General features: G+C 38.1%; 1 long non-coding RNA gene across 2 annotated transcripts; it reads left to right on the top strand.

The window, feature by feature from the left end:
• The first annotated feature begins 8,035 nt into the window (after positions 1-8,035).
• On the top strand, positions 8,036-10,197 carry LOC122084706. Of its 2 annotated transcripts, none has more exons than XR_006141972.1 (2): positions 8,036-8,587; positions 9,715-10,197. It is a non-coding gene; the product is annotated as an uncharacterized LOC122084706 (long non-coding RNA). The 2 variants fall into 2 exon arrangements; XR_006141973.1 differs by having other exon boundaries at positions 8,036-8,677.
• The last annotated feature ends 13,346 nt before the right edge of the window (positions 10,198-23,543 follow it).

Below are 23,543 nucleotides of genomic sequence, written 5' to 3'. Positions count from 1 at the left end.
TCAAACCTTGATGTCTTGATTCGACCTTCTAAGTGTTTCTTCAAACTAATTACACTTTCTTCAAGCTAATCACATTATATCAAACCAAGTTAAAGACGTATGTTTGTTTGTTAACACCAAAACATAGTAAGGAGTGTGGATATGTTTCCCAACAAATATAGCTATGTACCATTTACATAAAGAAGCAAAGAATCATGCTCATATAGACATAATTGAAGATAAAAGCATTCCATAAATTAAATAATCACCCACTCACCTTTTTTAGTAAAAATAAATTTATCGATCAAAATCACTTCACCACTTAGCCTCACCGCGAGTCTTGATTTCTGACTAGACAATTAGGTAAATTTAGGTTGTTAATTAGTCGTAGGAAAATTCCATCTAAATCTTAAAAGATCCTTATATAATTTATGGATTATGGGTTCATTAAGTACCACTGGTCAATGGTCCCCCTTTGGTGCCTAGTTATTTAATTATGCAAATTATTGGAGAATAATATGAATAATTATGTTCGAATCTGACTAAAATAAATCAAAAAAATCGTGGATATTTCAAATGTTACGAAAAATCATGAATAATCCATGTGAACTGAATTATAAACGTATAATTTGGATAATTTGAAAAACACTTTTACTATTAAAAGAATCCCTTTTGTGATTGGAAATAGGGTTTCCAAATCCAAATCAAATTCTTCGGTTCTTCTTCCCATCTTCCATCTACTAAGTCAAGGACTTGGGTGAAAGTTTCAGAGATTAAGAGGCGGAGTCTCAAAAGCCATTGAGACGGAGAGACCATCTGCTCCTACATCCTCCAAGGCTCTAGCACCTCCGACGGGTTGGCCACAGCTGCAAGCCCCAACTACAAGCAAGTATGTTGCGTATGTAGCCTCTCTCTCTCTCTCTCTCTCTCTCTTAATCCCCTTTGATTTTCATTTTAATTGTGGGGTGAGACTATGAGAGTGGGAGGTTTTTTAGATTATTGTTATTAGGTTCTTGCTTGTTCCTTGCTAAGCAAAACTGATGTTATTATGTTCTAGTTTTGATTATGTTGAGCTTTAAATTTTCCATGGAGTGGGTGAGTTTGTTGAAGAATACTTGTGACTTATTGTGGGCCAATTTGAAATTTAGTGCATGTAAATTTGCTATTTGCTCCCTTAGGTTACTACAACGAGAACTTTCCTTTACTTTCTTACTACTTCTAATGTGGATGATTGCATCGCTGGAAATTTGTTATTTTGAAGTGCTAGTTTTATTGAATAAGACTCAAGTTACTCAATCAGTCAACCCCCAGATAGTTTAATTGATTTAGTTGAATTATGGTGATGTAATTATTGTTATGCTTTTGTGGATGTTTTGTTCTATTTAAAGTATTTTTCCTTGTTTTGCATAGATCATGGAATGAGTTGAGCCATGGACTAAATGAGAACATTGATCAGGTTTTGATTACAGTGCATACTTGAACTACTTTAATTTGAACCACATCTTTTTAGTCTTCTATATCTTAAGTATATATGCTAATTGGTTGATATTACACATACAATCATTTATAAAAGAAAAATTACTTGCACCACCCCTAATTTGAAACCTTATATGAGATATCACCCTAAATTTTCAAAAATATCTAGTACGTCCCCTATTTTGTGAATGAAATTACACTTAAATCCATTCCGTTAGATAAAGAACATTAAGTGATGACTACACGTTAAGTGATCATTTTAAGTTCTTAGAAGCTACCTTCTTGAGTCAAGGAATTTCAAATCATTGTCCAAGTCTCTTGAATATCTTGGAGGAGAGAAATTTTGGCCCTAAACCTTTGAGGTTCTTTGAGACTTGGATTGAGCATAAGGATTTGATTGAAATTGTAAAGAGGGCTGGAATTTGCCAGTGAAAAATCATTTGAATCCTATGCTTATGTTTGTAGCAAAGTTGCGAAATGTCAATGGGGGAATTAAAAGGATGGAATAAATAGCAGTTTGGGGATGTTTTCAAGGCTGTTAAGGAGGCGGAGGTTTTATTACATGGTATCCAAGTTCAATTATCAGCTAATCATGGAGATGACAACTTGGTAAATCAAGAAAAAGATGCAAAAAAGAAATTGTGGGAGGCTTTGAAGGTGGAGAAAGCTTTCTCAAAGAAAAGTCCAGAGTAAAGTGGTTGCAACTGGGTGATAGGAATAATAAATATTTTCGCAAGGCAATGAAAGAAAGACAACACATAAACAATATTTTAGAGGTTGAGAGGAGAGATGGGATAGTAGTGGATGATCCTTGTCTGATAAAGAAGGAGCTTGTGGAATTTTATCATAATCTTTTTGGTGTTGATCAAGTGGATGTTGGTTTTTCTATCCTAATGATCTTCCTCTTCGGGCTACTCTCACATCTGAACAACAGGAGATGTTTGAAAATAGTGTTTCAAATGAAGAGATAATGAAAGTTGTCTTTGCAATGAAAAATTCTAAGGCCCCTCGTCCGGATGGGTTTGGTGCTAGTTTTTCTAAGCATTCTTGGGATATAGTAGGGGAGGATTTAACATTGGCTATCAAGTGGTTCTGAAAAAATTCAATGATGCCCTCTTCCATCAATGGCACTTTTATCAGCCTCCTCCCTAAGACATATGAGATTGCCTCTTTTGCATGTTTTAGGCCTATTATCCCATTTACAGGATTATTACAAAAATAATCTCCAGCATACTACAAGGTATGATTGGGGAACTTGTTAGTGAAAACTAGTCAGCCTTCATTAAAGGAAGATTAATTGCAAATAATATTCTCATTTGTCATGATATTGTCAAAGGTATTGAACAAAAAAGAGCTCACCCTACAATAATATTGAAAATTGATCTACACAGCTTATGACTCACTGAGTTGGAAATTCCTTTTGGAGATTATGAGAAGAATGGCATTTGCCCAAATGTCCATGAGGTGGATTAAGGCTTGTGTCATTTTCCTACTTTTTCTGTACTGATCAATGGGGGTCCAACATGATATTTCATGGGAGGAAGGAAAATTAGACAAGGGGATCCTCTTTCACCTTATCTATTTGACATGGCAATGGAGGGATTCACTGGAGTTATGAAGCAGTTTGAAGTGGATGGGAATATCACTCTTCTTCCTAGATGCAAAGTTGTTCAGTTGTCTCATCTATTTTTTTAGATGATCTAATGATCTTTGTAAAGGCTGTTAGTGACTCAGTCACAACTAGTTTGGGGGCTCTAGATGAGTTTGGTTTCTTCTCTGGGTTGCATATCAAACTAGTAGCATGCAACTCTTAGAATTAACAGGTTTTAAGGAAACCAAGTTACCAATAAGGTACCTTGGGGTCCCCCTTGTTGCAGGAAAGCTTACTCTTGGAGATTGCAACCCTATTCTGGACCTGATCTGGAAGAAGCTTGAAGGATGGAAATCTAGCTTTCTCTCTTATGCTAGAAGTTACAATAGATCTCATAAGTTCTCCAAGGATGCTATATATATTGGTCATGAATATTTTCCCTTCCAGGTAATCTTATAGCTAAGGTGGAATCCATATTTTCAAAATTTTGATGGTCTGGTCCATATTTGGAGAAGAATATACATTTAATCTCTTGGGATGCTATATGCAAACCAAAGGAGGAAGGGGGATTAGGGTTAAAGCGTGTCAAGGAGATGAATGTTGCTGGTATTATGCAACAAATATGGTGGATTGCTTCTCATAAAAAGAGCATATGGGTGAAGTGGATTTATAAGAGGTATATGGAGAAGGATACTATTTGGTATGTGAAGGCTACTAGTGATGCTTCTTGGGTATGGAGGAAGATTCTGAAGTATAGGGATAAAATGGAATATTTTATCATGCATATTGTTGGCAATGGAATATCCACTAAGCTATGGTTGGATAATTGGCATCCAAAGGGTATTTTCATTAAAAGATTTGGAGACAGGATAAGGTATGATGCTGGATTATCTCATCTTGCTACAGTTGATGAAATCTTAAAAGATGGAGCATGGCATCGCACTCTGGCTACAACATTACAACTTATGGAAACTTGGGAAGGCCTTCAATCTATCCCTAGACATCACTGTGCTGAATAGGACATAGTGGTGTGGAAAGGAGATGCAACGGGAGTCTTTACAACCAAATTAGCATGGGAGATTGCTAGAAGGAAAGAGAGGAAGATAATTTTGGAATAAATCTGTTTGGTTTTAAGGCAACATTCCAAGGCATTCCTTCACAACGTGGAGGTGTTTATTTGATGCTCTTCCAATAAAAGATCAACTCATCAAGAGAAGGATTAATGTTAATCCTCAATGTGTTTTTTGCTTGGCAGGTATGGAAACCATAAATCACTTATTCTTTGAATGCTCCTTTACTTATGTTTTATGGGAAGATGTGGCTGCTCTTTGCAATCAAAGGGGGAGGAACCCTGTAAGCATTCTTGATATTGCCACATGGATCAAACATGAATTTCATGATGTGGATCCTTTGAGAGCAATTGGGAAGTTAGCTTTCTGTGCCGTAGTGCAACACTTATGACAAGAGAGAAACTTTAGTATTTTTAAATCTAAAAATAGGAGCAAGCCTCAAATTATTAAAGCAATTGTCTTAGATGTCAAAGTTAAGTGCTCAAGGGTGAACTTTATTGCTAAATGTAATCATAGAAATCAATTCCTCATGTCTAAGTGGGGCATTCATATTAGTTGGAAGGTTGTGATCCCAAAAGCATGCTCTTGGTTTATGCCTCCAAGTAATATGGTAGCATTACATTGTGATGGATCCCTCCCATGAGTTCGAGCTTCTTATGGAGGATTAGTCCGAGATAGGAAAAGGACCCCTTTACTGCCTTAAACTGGCCTTGGGGAGAAGACTAACATTTTATGGCTTGACCTCTTGGCTATCCTTAGAGGAATTTTTACTTGCATAGAAAACAACATGATGGAGATTTCCATTTGGTCAGATTCCAAATTGGTTGTAGATATGTTAAAGGGAGAAATTGAGGGTCCATGGGAGACTAGAGCTATTAAAAGCAAGATTCTTCCCACTTCTAGTACCCTGTTGAGAAAAGAATTCAAGCGTATGGAGGGAGGTTAATAAGCCTGCAGATTACCTGGCATCTATGGCTATATCTCAGGTTAAGAATATTATTTAGCCCCATGATTTCCCTGAAGAGCTGAATAATTTAGTGATGGAGGATTAAGCTTTTAAGATTTTGTACAGATTGTAATATATCTTAGTTTATCCTTGCCTTCTTTGTAATATAGGGCCTGTCTTGCTTTGTTTTCTAAGGGCTTCTCCTCCATTCTTTAGGTTAGTCCAAAGATGGAGATAAAGGCTACCTTTTCTTGTACATTCTTTTTTCCTTTTCAATACATACAAATTACTTATCAATAAAAAAAATCGATGAGGTGGTGTGGTTGGTATTTCATATATGGCAAGTTTACCCTTGAGGAAGGGAAACTTAGCCCTTCTATGTAAAAACCCCCAAATCAACTGATCTTCCCCAATTTGATCGAAAGTTTAGGGTTTTATATTCCACAAGCTACAACCATGGAAAGGAGAAATATTACGATTAATCTCTGCATCCAACTCCCATTACAGTCATAAGTATCTCCAAAGATGCTCTTTATGAATGAGCCACATTTGCAAGAAAAGACTCAAAATACGAGCTAAAAATCAGAGTTTGCCTTTTTTCCTTCATAAAAAAAAGAAAAAAAAAGAAATATGTTTCAATTTCCAACCATTTCACTTTCCTCTGCCATCATTAGTGCTGCTAAACCTTCTCCTTCTCTCTTTTCTTTACTTTATACTGTCCTGCTTTAGAGACTAATGACATGGTCTTTGAAGTGCAAGTTTGTATCTGATAATCTAAAACCCCAGTGAAGGTATTTGGAGACTTGTTTTCAAATCGGCTGATATGAGACAAAAGATTAAATAATTCAAAAATAACTCCGGCTTAATAGAGAGACGAAGCTTACGATAGGATTGGACAAATAGAGACTATAGCCTCGTCTGTCTTGATTTAGTTGAATATTGAATACGTAAGATCAATCACTTAAGAGAGGGCATTGATTTCTAAGGTCTTCCTCCTTCCCTTCTTCTTAATTCGATTCCAAGAGTGCACCGAATTCAAAGGGAAGAAAAATAATATTAATTAATAAAAAGAAAATAACTTTCTATATAGAATATAGATATTTCCATGGCTAAGGAAGAGCTCTGGAAACCGTCGCAGTTGCTTTAGCTTGCCTTTAGAGAAGAAACTTCAAACTTGAGACCTGGGAGACAAAAGGATTGTAAAGTAATAATTCCCAATGATCCTTCCAATTTCTAAACTAATGGTGTTAGGCTTTAGGGGTACGTTAGATATTTTTGAAAATTTAGGGTGGTATCTCATATAGATTTCAAATTAGGGGTGGTACAAGATAATTTTTCTTTATAAAAATAAGATCCGAATTTTTTGCTTGACTTTTTTTTTGGTAAACAAATATTTCTCGAATTCAAATATGGATTTTATTTTGATTGCTTTTTTGACAGTACACATAAAACTAATAGAACGAATTATTATGAATATTTATTTTTCAGAGTAATTCCCATTTATGAATTAGCTAATAAAGGCTGACTCATGCAATTTAGGGGAAAAAGTTAATCAAGCCAAATGTACTACTTCGAACATCAATGAGATTGTTAAAAACTATAAAACCAAACCTGATTTTTGGATAAGGTAATCTCCTATGGTATTAATACAAATGTGGTTCTGATACTATATGGGTGAACTAGTGGGCCGAAACCTGAAACACACTTGTGGGAAAAAAAATGTGAGGTGAAATTGGTTTAATGATTTAGGATTTACTTGGAAAAAGGCTTAGTTGCTATGGTTGTTGTTGGTTGAATGATTTAGGAAATGGCTTGAGTTTCAAGACATTTTTTTTTGATAGGTAGGGAGGTGAAGTAAATATTAGCCAGGAGATCCCCCAATAAGTGTAGGATTTTTGTCCACCTAGGCAATTGTCGTTATATTTTCTTAAATATGAACATGATACATAGTTATTAAATTCAAATTCAGGAATTATTTGGATTAATTCCTTTCATTAATTTAACGATTTGGTCAAAATATTGATAAAAAAAACGGAGATAATAAAATTCTAGTTTGGATTCGGATTCGGGAATTATTCGTTTACAAAAAAAAAAGCGGACAAAAAATTCGGATGTTATTTTTAATATATGCAATACTTGTTTCATATTATATATCAGTTATCATATGTACGCAACATAAAAATGATATAAAAATTAAAATTTTAAATTTTAAAGATAAAAATATTATACTTAGTCATATCTTTTTTTTTTCTAAACTCATTTCCTATTACTCAAATAATTGAATCAGAGAATGAGAGACTGAGCACAAATTCAGCTAGACCCACGTCACCCACCATGCATGTTCACCTTAAAAATTAGAGAGAGAGTAATGACTGCAAGACTTAGTCAAACCAAAATGGGGTGAAAGATTTTATCATTATTATTATTATTATTTTTGTAGAAGTATGAGAGATTACGTTAGGAAAGATAAGCTTTGTCGGTTTTTGTTAAAATAAAGAAGAAAAGTAACATTAGGATAATAAATGCATAATAATCACACTATTTTCTAAAGGATTTTTTTATATATAAAATTCGAGAATTTTTCAGAATTTTTTATTTGATTCGGATTTGGACCGAATTATTCGTAAAATTCAATAAAATTCTATTCAGCCAAATTATTTGCGCTTAATTTGGAGAATTTAATAGCTGCCCAGGTTTTTAAACTAAACAATTAACTTTTTTCATAATTTTTAAGATGGTTAAAAAATATTTAATTTAATAATTGTTTCATTAAAGGTTCCATTTTAAATCTTATGCGGGTCCATTATCCAAGTATTTTGTCTAAGAGAGGTCTTATATTTCAAAATCTTAAGCTAGCATTCAAATATGATACTCTCAATAAATTTGGGTTTATTAATTTGGACTAGATCTAACCCCGCTCAATTTGAACCTCTACCATCGTTAGCGATCCCAGTGGGTTCTTTAGTGTCCACGTTTGGGGTCTGGAAGGAACGACCAAGGATGTCCCTGCGGTTTTTGAAAAGACAAAGTGGCTTCGTATTTGGTACATGAACAAGTTTCCCAACGGCTGGATAACGAGGACAAATTGGTAAATTTCACATTATATCGCTTTTCACTGGCTAGAAGACCCTTGAAACCCTGCGCATTGGCTTCATTCCCACTATGACTTGTCAATCGTCATTTCTGAATCGACCCAGAAATCACTGAGGAAAGAAGCTATTCTCTCTCGTTCTCTTCTCTTCTCCCTCACACTATGCCACTTCGGTATCTTCCCTTCTCTATTTCACTATATCTCCCACCCAACGCAAGGTCTGCATAAGGGAAGAGGCAAGTCATCTTCCATAGAGCTCCTCCATCGCTGCATCTTGAAGAACCTTCTCGAACGGCCCCAAACTAACGCCTGAAGCCTCTCAATTTCAAACCCATCAAGGATTGCCTGAAGCTTCTCATCTCTTCCCTTCGACGGTGGTTTCTTCTAATCTTCAAACTCAAGGTCATCTCTGATGCAGCCTCGTCAAAGGCCAGGTTTGTGAGTTATTGAATTTCTCAAATTTAACCCAGTTCTCTAGCCTCTGAAGATTTGCCTGCGATAAGATTCCAATCGCTGCTATCACGGTATGAGTTATCCTTCTCTGAACTCAAATATCTAAAGTATGCGAAGCCCTAAAATATGGGGATTTCGGGATAGGCTTACGATTTAGGGCTTGTCTAGGGTTTTTATCTGAAGCTCTGTCTCCTTTCTCTAATCTACATTTGATTTAGGGCTTGTCTGATTTGTGGTCTTGATTTCTGTTCTCACCCTTGAACTGCAAGCTTTTCACCCTTGAATTCCATTTTTCTAAATGCATGCAAGGGCTGTTAAGGAGAAAATTATTTTCATGATTTTACCACCTTTACTGAATGAAGTTCTTGAAACAGAAGGGGGTGACTGGTTTCCTGCAGAAAAAAATTGGGTGGGGGTACATATTACTCTTAAATTTTGCAGGAAATTTATATATGTTGATCTTCAAAGTGTTACAGAGAACATCCAGATGATGTTGTGATTTATTTTATAGTGATAACTGAACATACCTATAGCTTTGACAAAGGGAAGAGTAGTATATGAATTAGAACCCCTCTAGCCTCTTGGCTTTCTCTGTTGTAGCATCCCCTAGAGCCCTCTTCCCTGCAGGTATGGTTAAGCAACACAAATAACCACCAGGTTGACAGCCAATGTTATAGGAAGCATGGGCTTTAGGCATCATTATAACCTTATGGAAGCAACAGAACTTAGAGTGTCAATGTTCATGAGGATTTTTTTTTTGGGTGAATGTTCATGAGGATGTTCAGACCGCAGTTATCCTCAAAATCTGCAAGTTAGTTGCAGAGGTACTTTTAAGAATCTTGAACCTAGGGTGAGGGATTTGCCCCTGGTTTTTGTCGTTCATCCTCTTTAATATTTTTATTAATTATGATTCTAGAAATTTGCTGGAACTTGTTTCTGATACCTCTGTCACTTTTTTATTGTTTCTGTTTCTACATTTGTTTTATGTTTGCACGTGCTCACTGCTGGCCCATGTTTTTTTTTCCTATGGATTTGGTGGATTTTTAAAAAGGAAAAAAGGTACTTTCTGTGGAAATAATTTCTGGTTATGTCATTGGTGATTTGAAAGGATTGGTCTTCAAGTTGCATGATTTGCACATCTTTCCTATGGTCCTTGGTGAGGTGTAAAGGCCATATATGCCCTCATGAAGGGAGGATGCAAAGGAGGTCAAGTTTAGGGAGGAGTTTGAGGGGGGCAGTGCTTGAGAGACACTCAGCACCAGGGGGGTTGCATATGATAGTGATAAGGATACGCCTGCTGATGTGGAGACAGAAGCAGACGCGAGAGAAACACTGCATGCTAAGGCAGCCAACAAAGTTGCACATTGGCAGGAGTAGGATAAAGGCAGGGAGTTCAAGGAGCTGGTTCTTCAAGCATACTTTGACATGGCCATCTTTGTGATACAATCAGAGGAATGGTTCCATTGGCGGCAACAATCTTCTAGTGGTTTTGAGTCTCCTCGGAAATCTATGTGGTATTGACATTGGTGTACTGTTAAATGGTTATTCTTCGTCTTCATTCTTAATACATATTTCAATTTCTTTTATTGAATGCATGCTGGTAGTGCTAAATTATGGGTACAAAAAGTAATATAAGGGAAAGGACATGGTAGGCTATGACATACACTAGCAACCTCCTAAAATCATGCTTAAATAGTCTTGCTAAAATTGATGTCACTATACATGGTCAGTTGAATCAAATGCTTGACCGCTTAAATGGTCAATTTAATTTTTTGACTGAAATGTACCATATCTCCACCGAAATTTTGGTAATTTTAGAGTACATTTCGGTTTCGACTAGGGTAATCACTAACCTTGATGTCACTATACATGGTCAGTTGAATCTAACTAGATAGGAACCTCGCCTAATCGTTGTTATAAGGATGAAAACTATTTTAGATGGACTTAAAAAAAGATTTATTGTTTGAAAGTGGTTGTTAGTTTTAAACTTTTAAATTTAGTATGTTCCTGGAATGTACATTAGTTTCTTTTTTCCCGTCATGATCTTGTTGGTCTGCAAGATTTAAGAAATTAGGTCCATTGTGGACGTAAATTTATAGCTTGTGCTTCTTGTATAACATGTCCACGGTTCCAAAGTTGCCATGGACCATGTGCATACAGTATCAAAGGATCACATCCAGGTGCATCTTCTTATATATAATTTTGTCCTGATATAATGCAGGACATGCAATTTTCTCACAATTTTTATTAGATCTCCTTGCAATGATCATTATGGTTGAATTGGTGGACCAAGGGAATTTTATGATGGACCTCTTATCAAATGCATCAATTCACATGTTTCAGTTGAAAATTTGATGCCCTGGAGAACAATTAAACGTGGCTTCATATTTAAACGAAGTTGCTTTGTTGCTGTTAAAGAATAGACCCTATATACTATGGGGGTACAATTTTATGTCTACCACAATATGGGGGACTGTAAGAGTATTGATTCTGCTACTCTCTTAATAGTCTTTCCCTCTTCTTTTTCTTTCTCTTTGATTTCCTCTCTTCTACTGCAGTTATTGGTTACAGATCCTGGTTTGCCACAGTTGCTCTAGCAACCATGGCTGTAGGGTATGAAACTCAGTTTTGAATTTTAACTTAGTAACATCAGGGTACACTGATGCTATTCTATTAGGGGTGAGGATCAGTAACTTCAGCTCCATCAAGTCCTTTTGATATGGTGTCTTTTCATTTTTATCCTTATTAATTCCAGTTTGAGATTGTCTAAAATGGGTAAAGACTAAAAGCCTCAAATTGACCTGTAGAAACTATGCAGTTCCGTTGGGTTTTAAGTTGTCATTGAGCTTTTTTTGGTGGATGCAACTTTGAAAAGCAACGATGATTCAACCTTATGCCAATCCGATGTTGAAATATTCACACCCATTAAAGAGAAACAGGAAAGTTAGAAATGTTGGGGCACATTTGCCACCATAGGCATATATATAGCTAAAATAACAGTTTAAAGGTAGTCACTGGTACTATTGGGGATTTGAAGGATATGTTCCATTATTTACGAACTAAGATATTTTCTACGTTTCTTGGATTCCATTGTGTTTGGTTTCTGATAGTTGTTGCCTACAAGATAATTGGTAACTTTTGAAATTTTAATGCTTCAAGTGACACTTATCTGGACCTCCATTTTAATTTCTTTTCTTATTTTCCTTCTTTCTGTTATTTCTTCTTTTTGATGGGGATATGGTTGTTGGTTAGTTCTTCACCTCAGTTCAGCCTTTGATAAGCCCAAGAACACAGTTTATTGATCTTTAATCTTCTGAGGTGTTCTTAAAATCCACTAGATGGGTGAATATTCTCATGTTCTTGTTTATCGATGAACATGCACTCTTGGCTCAATATTTTTTCCTGTATTTTTGTTATATATTGTTGACTGTAACATATATGTAAGCATTTCTCAGGGTTTTCCCTTTTTTTTTTTTTTTTTTGGACGGCCTGGCCGTGAGATTATGAGGAGTTCCCTCGTACTGTAGTAATTCAAATGTGTTTCATTACAGTTTGTATTTAGTTTTTCTGTCCATTTATTTGGGATCATGTGCTAACTAAACTCAACTGAGCTTATCTCTTCTACATGGGGGTTGGCTGCAAAAATTCACCTGTCAACCTTGATTAGGTTAATATTCTGGTTACTTATTATCATTTGTCTTTATCACCACTTCGATCCAAGACATTTTGGGTGCCTACTAACTCCTCCAACTTGTACCATGCCACCTCTTGCTGTTGCACTCATTGGTCTTATTTTCACATGGCTGAACCATCTCTCACTTTCCCTTTTTCATCACATATAATGATTAAATTTCCTTGACTACATTTATATCTGATTCTATCACATCCTTAGACTCGGCACTAATCCATCTTAGTATTCTCATGTTAACAATGCGTATTATATATTTACACTAAATTTTGTGGAATTTGGATATATTATGTGTTCATTTTCTTATTACTAATTCTGTATTGTGTGTGCATGTGTGTGTATTATATCTTGTCCCCTCTTCAAATCAGGTTGGGATGCCTGTGAACTTGAGGGACTTTGTCTTAACCAGCCATAGTGGTGAAGAGGTAAAGCATAATAGTATTACATTAGATATTCCCGGTGTCCTTTTATTATCGCAGGAATATGGAGTGACAATGATTGTGCCTCTCACCCATAGCTATCCCAGCTTGGGCCTCTCACCCATAGCTATCCCAGTTGTTGAACATCCTATCTCAGGAATATGGAGTGATAATGATTGTGAAATTTATTCTTTCATTAATAATCAATGTGTTACATCAACTTCTCTTGTATGGTAAAGGGTATAGCCTTACACTTCAGAAAGAAACCCAAAATAGAAACTAACATGAAAATAGAAACCAAGAGTTAAAAGACTAATCTTTCCTAAAAATCAACTACTCAACCAAGTAAACATAAAAGTAGAAACTACTATCAGCCTAATATCTCCTAACAAATAAGACAAACTTGTCATTCAAGACATACCCAAATATACCAAATCTTCCAAAGTTACAAAGCTTGATTGCCATGATAAAAACAAATAAATAAAAATAGAAGGAATGCATGAATATAGAAATATAAACTTAACCCCATATCTAAAAATATTCTTCAACTTAGTGTTGCTTTCAATTCTTCAATCTTTCTAATGCAAATCCGGGTTCCCATATTTGGAATAAGATTGCTTATGGGGACCCACTCAAGAATTAATAACTCAAATATTAAAGAATAATAGTAGTTCTGTAATTAATCTCAAATTCCCAGGAAGGGTGACAATTTTGTAATTAACTAGAATCTAAGGGTCAATATGACATGAAAGACTAAAGGGGATAACAGGGTTTTGAATATGACATAAAAGACTAAAGGGGATAACAGGGTTTTGATTTATTGACTAAGGGTTTAACAGGAACTGAAGTTGAACTAAAGACATAAAAGTATTAAAGGCATAAGAGGGGGCGGGGGGTGGTAGTATAGGGAATAGTGTTTAACTAAAGGAACAAAAAACACGGGACAAATCAGTCGTCCCTTACCTTCAGCCCAAAACCATGGTGGAAAACTCCGAACCTTGCGGAAGAGAAATTGATGGCAGCTCTGGAATCATACTCAAACGTCACTGAAATTCCAAGATTAAGAATCGCCCATAGCTATGGAACTGAGCCAGCAACAACAAATCCCAGATTTAACTGCAGGTCGAGTTATATACTTCTGGTACTGAAACCAGCGGTAGTTGCAGACCTTCGATTCATAGCATAAAGCTATCTCATGTATGATATACTGGGGTTTGTATCGCCTGTGGGAGCCCTACTAATGTAGGAGTAGATTACAAGAAGCTAATCCCCACAATGTATAACCCCAAACAATACAACTAGTAACCTAAGACTAACAAATTACCTCTGAAGGTGCTTTAGAATAAAGAAAACAAAACCCAGGAATAGTTCCACACAATGGTAATGCAACCCAATAAGAAAAAAAACCCCAAAAGAGACAATTGGCTAGGAGAGAGAAAATACCCTGTGCAGCCTTAAAGAGAGGATGGTGCGACTTTAGCTGGAGAGCTCAGAATGAGTTGCGAATTGGATCAAAGGCAGTCCCTAGGGAGGGTACAAAAACCTAGATATTTGAGAAGCTTCTGATGAGGGATGTTGAGATACTTTCTTGAAAATCAGACCTGGGAGAGAGATCGTGTCACACACCATTTCCAATAGACCCAACTTACCATTAGGAATACAGGCGGTGTGAGTAAGACACGTACCTATCTTACCAATCTACCAAGATCTCTGATAGCAGTATCTTAACATTTTCACAATCTCACAACACAAACCAACATAAGCAGTGGAATCATAAATAAAATGGGGAAACTTCTAATGATAATATAATAGCAATAACCGAGTTATTCTGTTACATTCATCCATGACATAATATAATCTTAAGAAAAAAAAACCTAAAATCCACAGTTATATCCTAAAGTATCAAAATATGATGTACAATCTCATGGTGCGGCGTAAGCACAGTGGTCGCAAGCACAGTCTTGATCATGCTCCTCCGCTACTGGCATCCACCAGTCGCTCACACCATACTCTGACCCAGAAGATACTGGGTCACCCGTCATAGGCACCATGGTACTTGCATCATCTAAAAAAGGGTGTATACATGGCGTAAGCCGCTTAGTGAGGGATGGGGTCAAGCACATCCAAGTAAGATAATAGTAATAATTTATGATGCATGATTGTGAAAATTAAACACATAGGCCATGATGTTCGTGATGCAGTTCATTGATTTATTATCCACCTAACAATACAAACTAAGTTTGGTAAATGCTACTATGGCGCATCTCGAAACCGCCATCGACTACGTAAGGATACAAACCCTAGCTATGATTAAAAGCCTGCCGGTCTCCATGTGTCCATGGGTCACCCAACAAACCCCTAATAACCCCCTCCTGGCAGTCACGGCACTGGTACATCATCAGCCACACCGGATAGATTCCCACCTCTGGATACAATCACATAGTACCGCGGGTGTGGCATTTCGGAAAGGCACATCGAACATACGACAATGGGTTATCCAATACCTCAACCCCTATTGGCAAGGGTTCATAGCATAGGGAATGATACCTAACCATATATTTACTACATGCCTTCATAATGACACAGTTAGTATGAATTACATGATACCGGCAAGACCTCGGCCGCCAAGTGTAATCCATCTCCAAATACAGTCCCGTGCACATGATACCAGCAAGACCTTGACCACAAAGTGAATCCCGAGACCGTTTACCTAATCTAGCATACATATCATAGTTAAGTATGGACTATGTAACACCGGTACCAATCATCGGCCACGAAGCGCATCCATTTCCAAATGTAGTCCCAGGGTACACGATATAAGCGAGACCTTGGCCACAAAGTGTAATCCGCAACTACAACTAACTCTAATGCATATAATCAATACATGAATGCAACATACATACGGCAATCACGACACTGGTACCACCTCGGCCACGTTGGATTCTGTCTCACACAACCAAACACACGACGATCACGATATCGGTATCACCTTGGCCACACCGGATCCCGTCATACATCTCCATACAATTCATATCATAATCGTAAAATAACAAATGTAACATATCATCATCGTATTTGAGCAATTACAATTAAACATATAATTCTAAGCATGTGATCAATTTAATAATAATAAAAATTCCAAAAATAAACACAATCCATCCCTCGCCTGGTTTACGATCGAGTGTGTTCGGGTTCAAGTACGGCCACCAATCGATTAAGTCAATTTTGACTTCGGGGCACATGTGTGTCACTGTCCTAGACATAAGGGAAACGTACATTAGTACGTGTCAAAAACATCGGGAGGGACCCACATAGGTCACCCCCAAAGGGTACAGATACTGTTCCTAAGTGACAATACTATCACCGGAAACACCCACCGGAAATCTCAGTCCTGTTTCCGATGGAGAAGTCAGAGAGCACATAAGGCTCACATGTCCACCGAAATTATGCCACCGGAAAAGGACCCAGTGGATCTGGTGGGCTATTTCCAGTGGTGGTTCAGGACAGTCCACCCATTTTAGGGCTTTTCGGCTTGGGCCCGATTGTCGGGATTTGTTTCGTGGAGTTTGTAGGGAATGTTCCTAGCATCATTCTAATTCAAGAAAATTCTAATTCCACCAAGCCGTTTGGGAGATACGTCGATCAAACTATCGAAACCCCAGTTGGTCTTTTGGTAATACATGTTGTCGGAGCTCACTGGGCTTAGTTCGAGCTCGACAACAACACCGAGAGGGTAGAACATCCATCCTATAACCTTAACATGGTTTGTACACCAAGATCACATCCATACCTAGCTTGGTCTAGGTCGAAATGAAGAGAGAGAGTGGTATGGGAGGTTATACTTACCTCCGACAACGATTCCGGCAACAAAGCTGTAGCCAGCCCCAAGGTAGGGCTCCAACCTCCTTCCTCTTCTTCTTCTTTCCTCTCCTCTTTCTCTCCTCTCCTATGTTGGGCACAAGGGAAATGAGGAAATGATTCCTCATTTCCCAACTTATAACTTAAGTGGACCTCAGGGTCTGTTTGGTTTGGACCCGTTTTGGACCAATCAGGTTAAAATGAATTTTGGGGCACGAGGACCCACACATTTTGGTCCATAAAGTGCTCACATCACGAGGAAGGTGTGGTGAATGATTTTGGATCATCCGGAGTCATTTACAATGCGAGTGGTGGGAACCATGGGCATCGAAACCCCGATAGCAGCCTGTCAACCCATTGGAAACTGGCATCAGATCCAGGCCTAGGCTACTTGCGGTGGCTTGTTTCCGGCTATCTTGACAGCTTCCTGTCTCATGGCCAGTCTCGCAAGGGTGGTTGCCCTCAAACATGCTCAAGGCTATTCAGTAATTTTTTATGCGTGCCAGAATTCAAGTGTGGGGAGTTGGGTCACTTATCGTCTGGGATTGGAAGGTATGAATCCCCTCCAATTAGATAGGCATGCGATGCACGAACATGTGGGGTCATCTCTTCCCCTTAGGCAATATGCAGCCACGAGCCAAAATCCGATCGTACTTTCGATCTCCAATTCGAGGCCTGTCACAACAATTCAAATTAAATCGGATTAGGACACGGGTGTAACAGATCACATGCTTCAAGAGGGAGAGTTCTGTTGAGTCGATTCTCATTTTGGAATACTTGGACATGTCTGAATCCTTAGTCTCTTATAGTAGCAATAAACAAGAACAAGCAAATACCAAAGTATGGAAGAAAATAAAGTATCAAGAACTAAGAGGATTGTGGGTGGGGTGGCTATCTCGGCCAGGGCATCTCACCGCAGTTATCTCGACTGTTTAGAAGCAATTGACTGTAATCTTTGTTTATTCAAATCTGAAAGTATAAGTGCATAGACTCATCTATTTATAGAGGGCATAATAGCAATCAAAACACAACTAGGAGCTAGTTTCCAAATAGGACTAGACACTCATATTACAAATAGGACTTCAAATGGAACTAGGACTAAACTTATAACTCCAACATAGAGTAGGACTAACTAACTAAGAGTCCATATAAGACATTACAATCGATGGGCGCAATAGGCATTTATTGAATTAAATAATAGCTTAAATAAATTAAAGAAATCAATTGGCCCAATGGGCACTTATTTAATTACTTAACCCACTTAATTAAGTCGGGCAATAGGGGTCCTTTGGGCTGGGCTTCTTCCTGCGATAGCTTAGCCCATAATATGGATCTACATCAGCTTTCTCTTAGAATCATTTGTCTCCGATGAATGGATGGACATATAGTGCTCGTAGAGATCCGTATTAAGACGTCAAAAGTCATCTGTATAGATCCAGGTGCAATCTTGTTGTGGTCGTCCTTTCCACTTGACGAGGAATGAATAGTAACCCTTACCACCACGAACGGTAGTGAATTTGTTGTCAAGGACATCTTCAATAACATCATCTGTTGAGGTTACCAAGTGGGGAAGCTTTAGGGTATGCTCTGTGTCACCTTCATCAGAATGGTGTCCCATGTATAGTATAAGGTTAGCCACATTAAAGACATTGTTAATCTTCAGAGTAGGAGGTAGTTCTAGCATGTAAGCATTGGGACCAATACGTTTCAAAATCTTATATGGACCCATATTCCAAGGATGGAGCTTGTACACTGTACCGGGAGGGAACCTCTCAGGTGGAATTCAAATCATCACCATATCACCAGATTGAAATTCCATGACGGTTAGCAGCTGCTTGAGGGACGAACATTAGCCTGTAGCTTTGTTATATGCCTAAGGGACCCTTCCGCTTCAACACTAACACGGGCATGAGGTGGCAATGGTACCATGTCAACTGGTCGCTGTGGTTGTAGTCCAAGAACAATTTCAAATGTAGTACGACCAGTGGTGCAGTTGACAGAGCTATTATATGCGAACTCTGCGATGTCAAGAATAGATGGCCATGTCTTCTGATAATCACAAACTAGGCAACAGAGCAAATTGCTGAGGCTTTTATTCACTACCTCCATCTGACCTTCTGTTTGAGGGTGGAATGCCGTAGAGAACTTGAGTTTAGTGTTTGTTTTCAGCCATAGGCTCTTCCAAAAATAGCTCATGAACTTTTCAGCCCTATTTAAAACAATCGTCTGTGGCAAAATATGTATACGCACTATCTCTTTAAAGAAGAGCTTGGCTAAGTGATTGCATCAAGTGTTTTTCTGCACGGGATAAAGTGTGCCATCTTGGAGAATCAATCTACTACCACAAATATTGAATCATACCTTTCCCATATAGGTGGTAAGTTTAAGACAAAGTCCATGCTTATGTCTAGCCAACGTGCATGTGGAATGGGCAGCGGTGTGTATAAACCCGCATTTCGCATTCTTCTTTTCTCCTTTAGCAAGTTGACAAGTGCGTCATCTTCATATAACATGCTGAACATCATTCTATAGTTGAGGCCAAAAATACAAGTCTATCATCATATATAATAAGTCTTGTCCTTGCCAAAATGTCCTCCCGTTCCTCCTCCATGTAGCTCTCAAACCAAGTGGTGCCTTAGAGAGGTGTTTAGAATCCAAAGATGGGTGCCCTTGAAGAGGTATCCATCATGTATAGAGTATTTGTCATTCTACCCCCTTCTTGTAACTTCTTGAATACTTCTAAAATAGGGTAATTTACAACGCCACTCCCTAGAGAGTGCCACTATTATAAGGACACCCCCTCTTTTTTACAAAATTAGACTCAGACCTTTTACTGTCAGTCACTATTAATTGAAAAGTTAAAATGACCATTATACCTTGTTGTTAAAGGTTGGAAGCGATAGAATGCATTTACCAGCACATAACCAACTAACGAGACTATGACCTTGGTTTTGAAACAACTAACACACATCGGTTGGCAAACATCGGCGGTGAAGATCTGAACAATGGATTCGAATCTAATAGCTAATAAGCCAATATTGCTTTTGCTATTATGCTTTACAGCAAAAGCTAGCCGCCGACGGGAGCATTGAGTTCGATGCCAATGACTAATCCAGATCTTTATCGATAGTTAAGTAACTCACAACACTACAACTGAGAAAAAAAATGCAAAACCAGTGGCATTTCTAGCTAAGTCTATTATGACGTTAGTAAGATATATAGCTTGAGAATCCATGCAATGGATTCCTCTCGAGCGGAAGCATCAGGTTCTTGAGATCGAAACCTAGTGGAGTAATCCAATCTAGGCATGTGCTCTTTTATTTATTTATTTATTTTTTGTAGGTAATGACTGAAAATGTTGATTCCAAAACCCATAAAGCTCTCGATTTCTTAAACGAGAAAGTGAAGGGCAGATTCATTCCACAGATCCGAGGAAAATAAGGCACGTATACCATTACAGTGCATTGTGAATAACCAGAGATACCAGATCCAATAGAAATTTTAAAATTGAAAAGGAGACCATGAGAGAGAGAATCTCCAAATGGAAACTGAAAAGGGAAGATCAGATCTGGCTTACCCATCATTAGGGAGTACATGACGAGGTAATTGTTTTTGAATGAATTAAAAGGAGCAGAGGTACTGATGCGATCTTTGTTGGTTTTGCTGAACTCGAGGGTACTCGGTAGATGGATCTATTGCTCGCTCGCTCGCTCTCGCATGAGAAATTGAGAGAGAGCTGTGAGAGAAATGACGTGAATGTGGCATGTACTCTCCTTCTTCCTCTAAGAATTGGCAACTGGTCGCTGTTGTCGTCGATGCTGCTGTCGTCGTGATATCCGAAAATCGTTGGGGAGAAAGGTATAGTAACTATAGATTTGGGGTGGGACTTATTACATAGACATTTTAGGTACTTCACATTTAGTAAGGGCATTTTGGTATTTAAAATAAAATGTAGTAGCTGACATCAGCATATAAGGTATATTCCTTAAACTGACGATAGGGTGTTTGAGTCTAATTTGGTGAAACAAAGGGGGTGTTCTTATAATAATGGCATTCTCTAGGTGGTGGTGTTGTACACATCAGCATCATTGGCATACTAATCTTTGATGTGTTCCACTCCTGAACTTTACACTATGAAGGTATTCATCATTAGCACCTTCTGGCTAAGTGTATCAGCCACTTGATTCTCTTTCCTTGCCTTGTACTTGAGAGAAAATATGAATCCTTGCAAGTATGAGATCCACTTAGCGTGCCGATCGCTGATGGTCTTTTGTGAATGCAAGTGTTTTAAGTGTTTCATGATCCAAATAAAGGACAAACTCTTTACCGATTAAATAGTGTCTCCAATGCTTGAGGACTTGGATGACAGCATAGAGTTCTAGGTCATAAGTAGAGTACCTTCTTTTAGCATCATTTAACTTTTCACGGTAGAAGGCTATTGGATGACCCTCTTGCATAAGCACTCCTCCTATCCCAACATGGGATGCATCAGTAGCCACTTTGAACATGAGATCAAAATTGGGTAGCCTAAGTACTGGTGCTTCTGTCATCTTTTGTTTGATCAAGTTGAATGCTTTAGTGGCAATGGGAGTCTATTGGAATGGAACTTTTCCCCCTTTTGTGTACTCTGTGATGGGGGCTACAATAGCATTGAAATTCTGTATGAACCATCAACAAAATGAGGCAAGACTGTGAAAACTGTGAACTTCTGTTAAGGTTAAATATGAACTTCTATCAAGGTTAACTATGAACTTCTATCAAGGTCTTTGAAATGGGCCAATCTACCACGCTCTTCACTTTTTCTTGATCAGCTTCTAATCCTTGTGAGGACACAATAAAGCCAAGGAATATAACCTTGGGTAACATGAAAGAACACTTCTTCAAGTTGATATAGAGCTTTTCTTCTCGTAACACCCTTATAACACGCCTCAAATGCTAAAGGTGCTTATCTTGTGCTTTGTTGCAAATTAAGATGTCATCAAAATATACTACAAGGAACTTGCCAATGAAGGGGCACAGTATGTGAGTCATCACTCTCATGAAAGTGCTAGGTGCATTGGTGAGGCCGACAAGCATGATCTTCCATTCATAAAACCCTTCGTTGGTTTTAAAGGCTGTTTTTCATTCATCCTCTAGACGGATTTGAATTTGTGGTAACCATTTTGTAGGTCACTCTTTGAAAATATGGAAGCTCCTGTCAACATATCTAGCATATCATCCAAACAAGGAATAAAAAATCTGTATTTTACCATGATTTTATTGATAGAACGACTGTCAATGCACATTTGCCATGATCCATCTTTCTTTGGTATTAGTAGGGCTGGTATGGCACATAGACTTATGCTCTCCACTAGAATGCCTTTTCGTAACAAGTCATCCACTTGTCTTTTAAGCTCAGCATGCTCTGTAGGGCTAAGATGATAAGTGGGTAGATTTGGGAGTACTAACCCAGGCACTAGGTCGATGGCATGTTGGATGTCCCTCATAGGTGGTAGTTCATCTAGCAATTCATCAGGCACCAAATCTGAAAAATCAGCAAGTAACTCTTTGATTTGTAGTGGATGTGTTACCTCTTTTACCGGTTCAGCTTCCTTAGTAACAAGGGCTAATATCAATCCGGTCTCTTCATTGGTAGTCAAGAGCTCCCTACACATAGTTTATTATCCAACGTGGCTTCTTGGTGATAATGGCATTGAATGGTTGCTTCTTTTGTTGAGTGGGTCCATTGGAAGAGGTCTTTGCAACATTCTTTAAGACATGTTGTCTTCTTACTTGGGCAACCCTTAATTTTTCCTTCACTTGGGTTATGTTGAGTGGATTTAGAATAAATTGTTTGCCTCTATGATTGAAGAGTATTGGTTCTTAGTACCTCCAACTAAAACATTGTTGTTATAGAGCCAAGGTCTACCAAGTAGCACATCAGTGAGAACCATGGGAATGATATCACACCATAAATTTTCTTTATAATCCGAAACCTTTAGTGCTACAGAACAACTTTGAGTTACAACCATGGTCTTGTTGTCTAGCTATGATACTTTGTATGGTTGTGGATGGGGTTTCAGTTTCAAGCTTTCCTTTAGCCATGAAAGCTTGAGATACTACGTTCACACAACTCTCGCTGTCCACAATCACCTGAGCTTTGTGAGATCCACAAGACATCAAAGTGTAGAAGATATTGTGCTGCCTCCAGTCTTGCCCCTAGCCACTACGATTCGTGCCACCACATTGACATAGGCATAAGGATCATCATCCCTTGCGCATACTTATCCTCGAGATCATCTTCCATCCCTTCAACAACACCATTAACGGTCCAATCATCATTTTGAGCTTCACAGATTTGCAGGTTAGGGTTGGACTCAATAGCACTGATGATGGAGTTGGCCTGACCACGCTTAGGCTAAAATTTTGCAACATGACCAATTCCCCCACAACCAAAGCATGTCATAGCTCCCGACTCTTTTCCCCCCATTGGAGTCTTACCCTTATCCTGTGTAGTTAGTGGAGCTCGGCTAGGAAATCCACTCGGTTTAGTTGGTGCGAATGGCTTTTTAACATCAATCGGCTGAGTGAATCTTTTAAGGGCTAAGTGCTCTGATACCACTTAATGTAGGAGTAGATTACAAGAAGCTAAACCCCACAATGTAGGACCCCAAAATAATACAACTAGTAACCCAAGATTGACAAATTACCTATGAAGATGCTTTAGAATAAAGAAAACAAAATGAGGAATAATTCCACAAAATAGTAATTCGACCTAAAAAGAAAAAACCCCAAAGAGACAATCGGCCAGGAGAGAGAAAATACCCGGCGCAGCCTTAAAGAGAGGATGGTGCTACTTCAGCTAGAGAGCTCAGAATGAGTTGCAAATTGGATCGAAGGCAGTCCTTAGGGAGGGTACAAAAACCTAGATATTTGAGAAGCTTCTGATGAGGGATGTTGAGATACTTTCTTGAAAATCAGTCCTGGGAGAGA

This window comes from Macadamia integrifolia, chromosome 7, assembly GCF_013358625.1.
Source record: "Macadamia integrifolia cultivar HAES 741 chromosome 7, SCU_Mint_v3, whole genome shotgun sequence".
NCBI lineage: Eukaryota > Viridiplantae > Streptophyta > Magnoliopsida > Proteales > Proteaceae > Macadamia > Macadamia integrifolia.
This window is presented reverse-complemented; position numbering and strand designations above follow the sequence as displayed.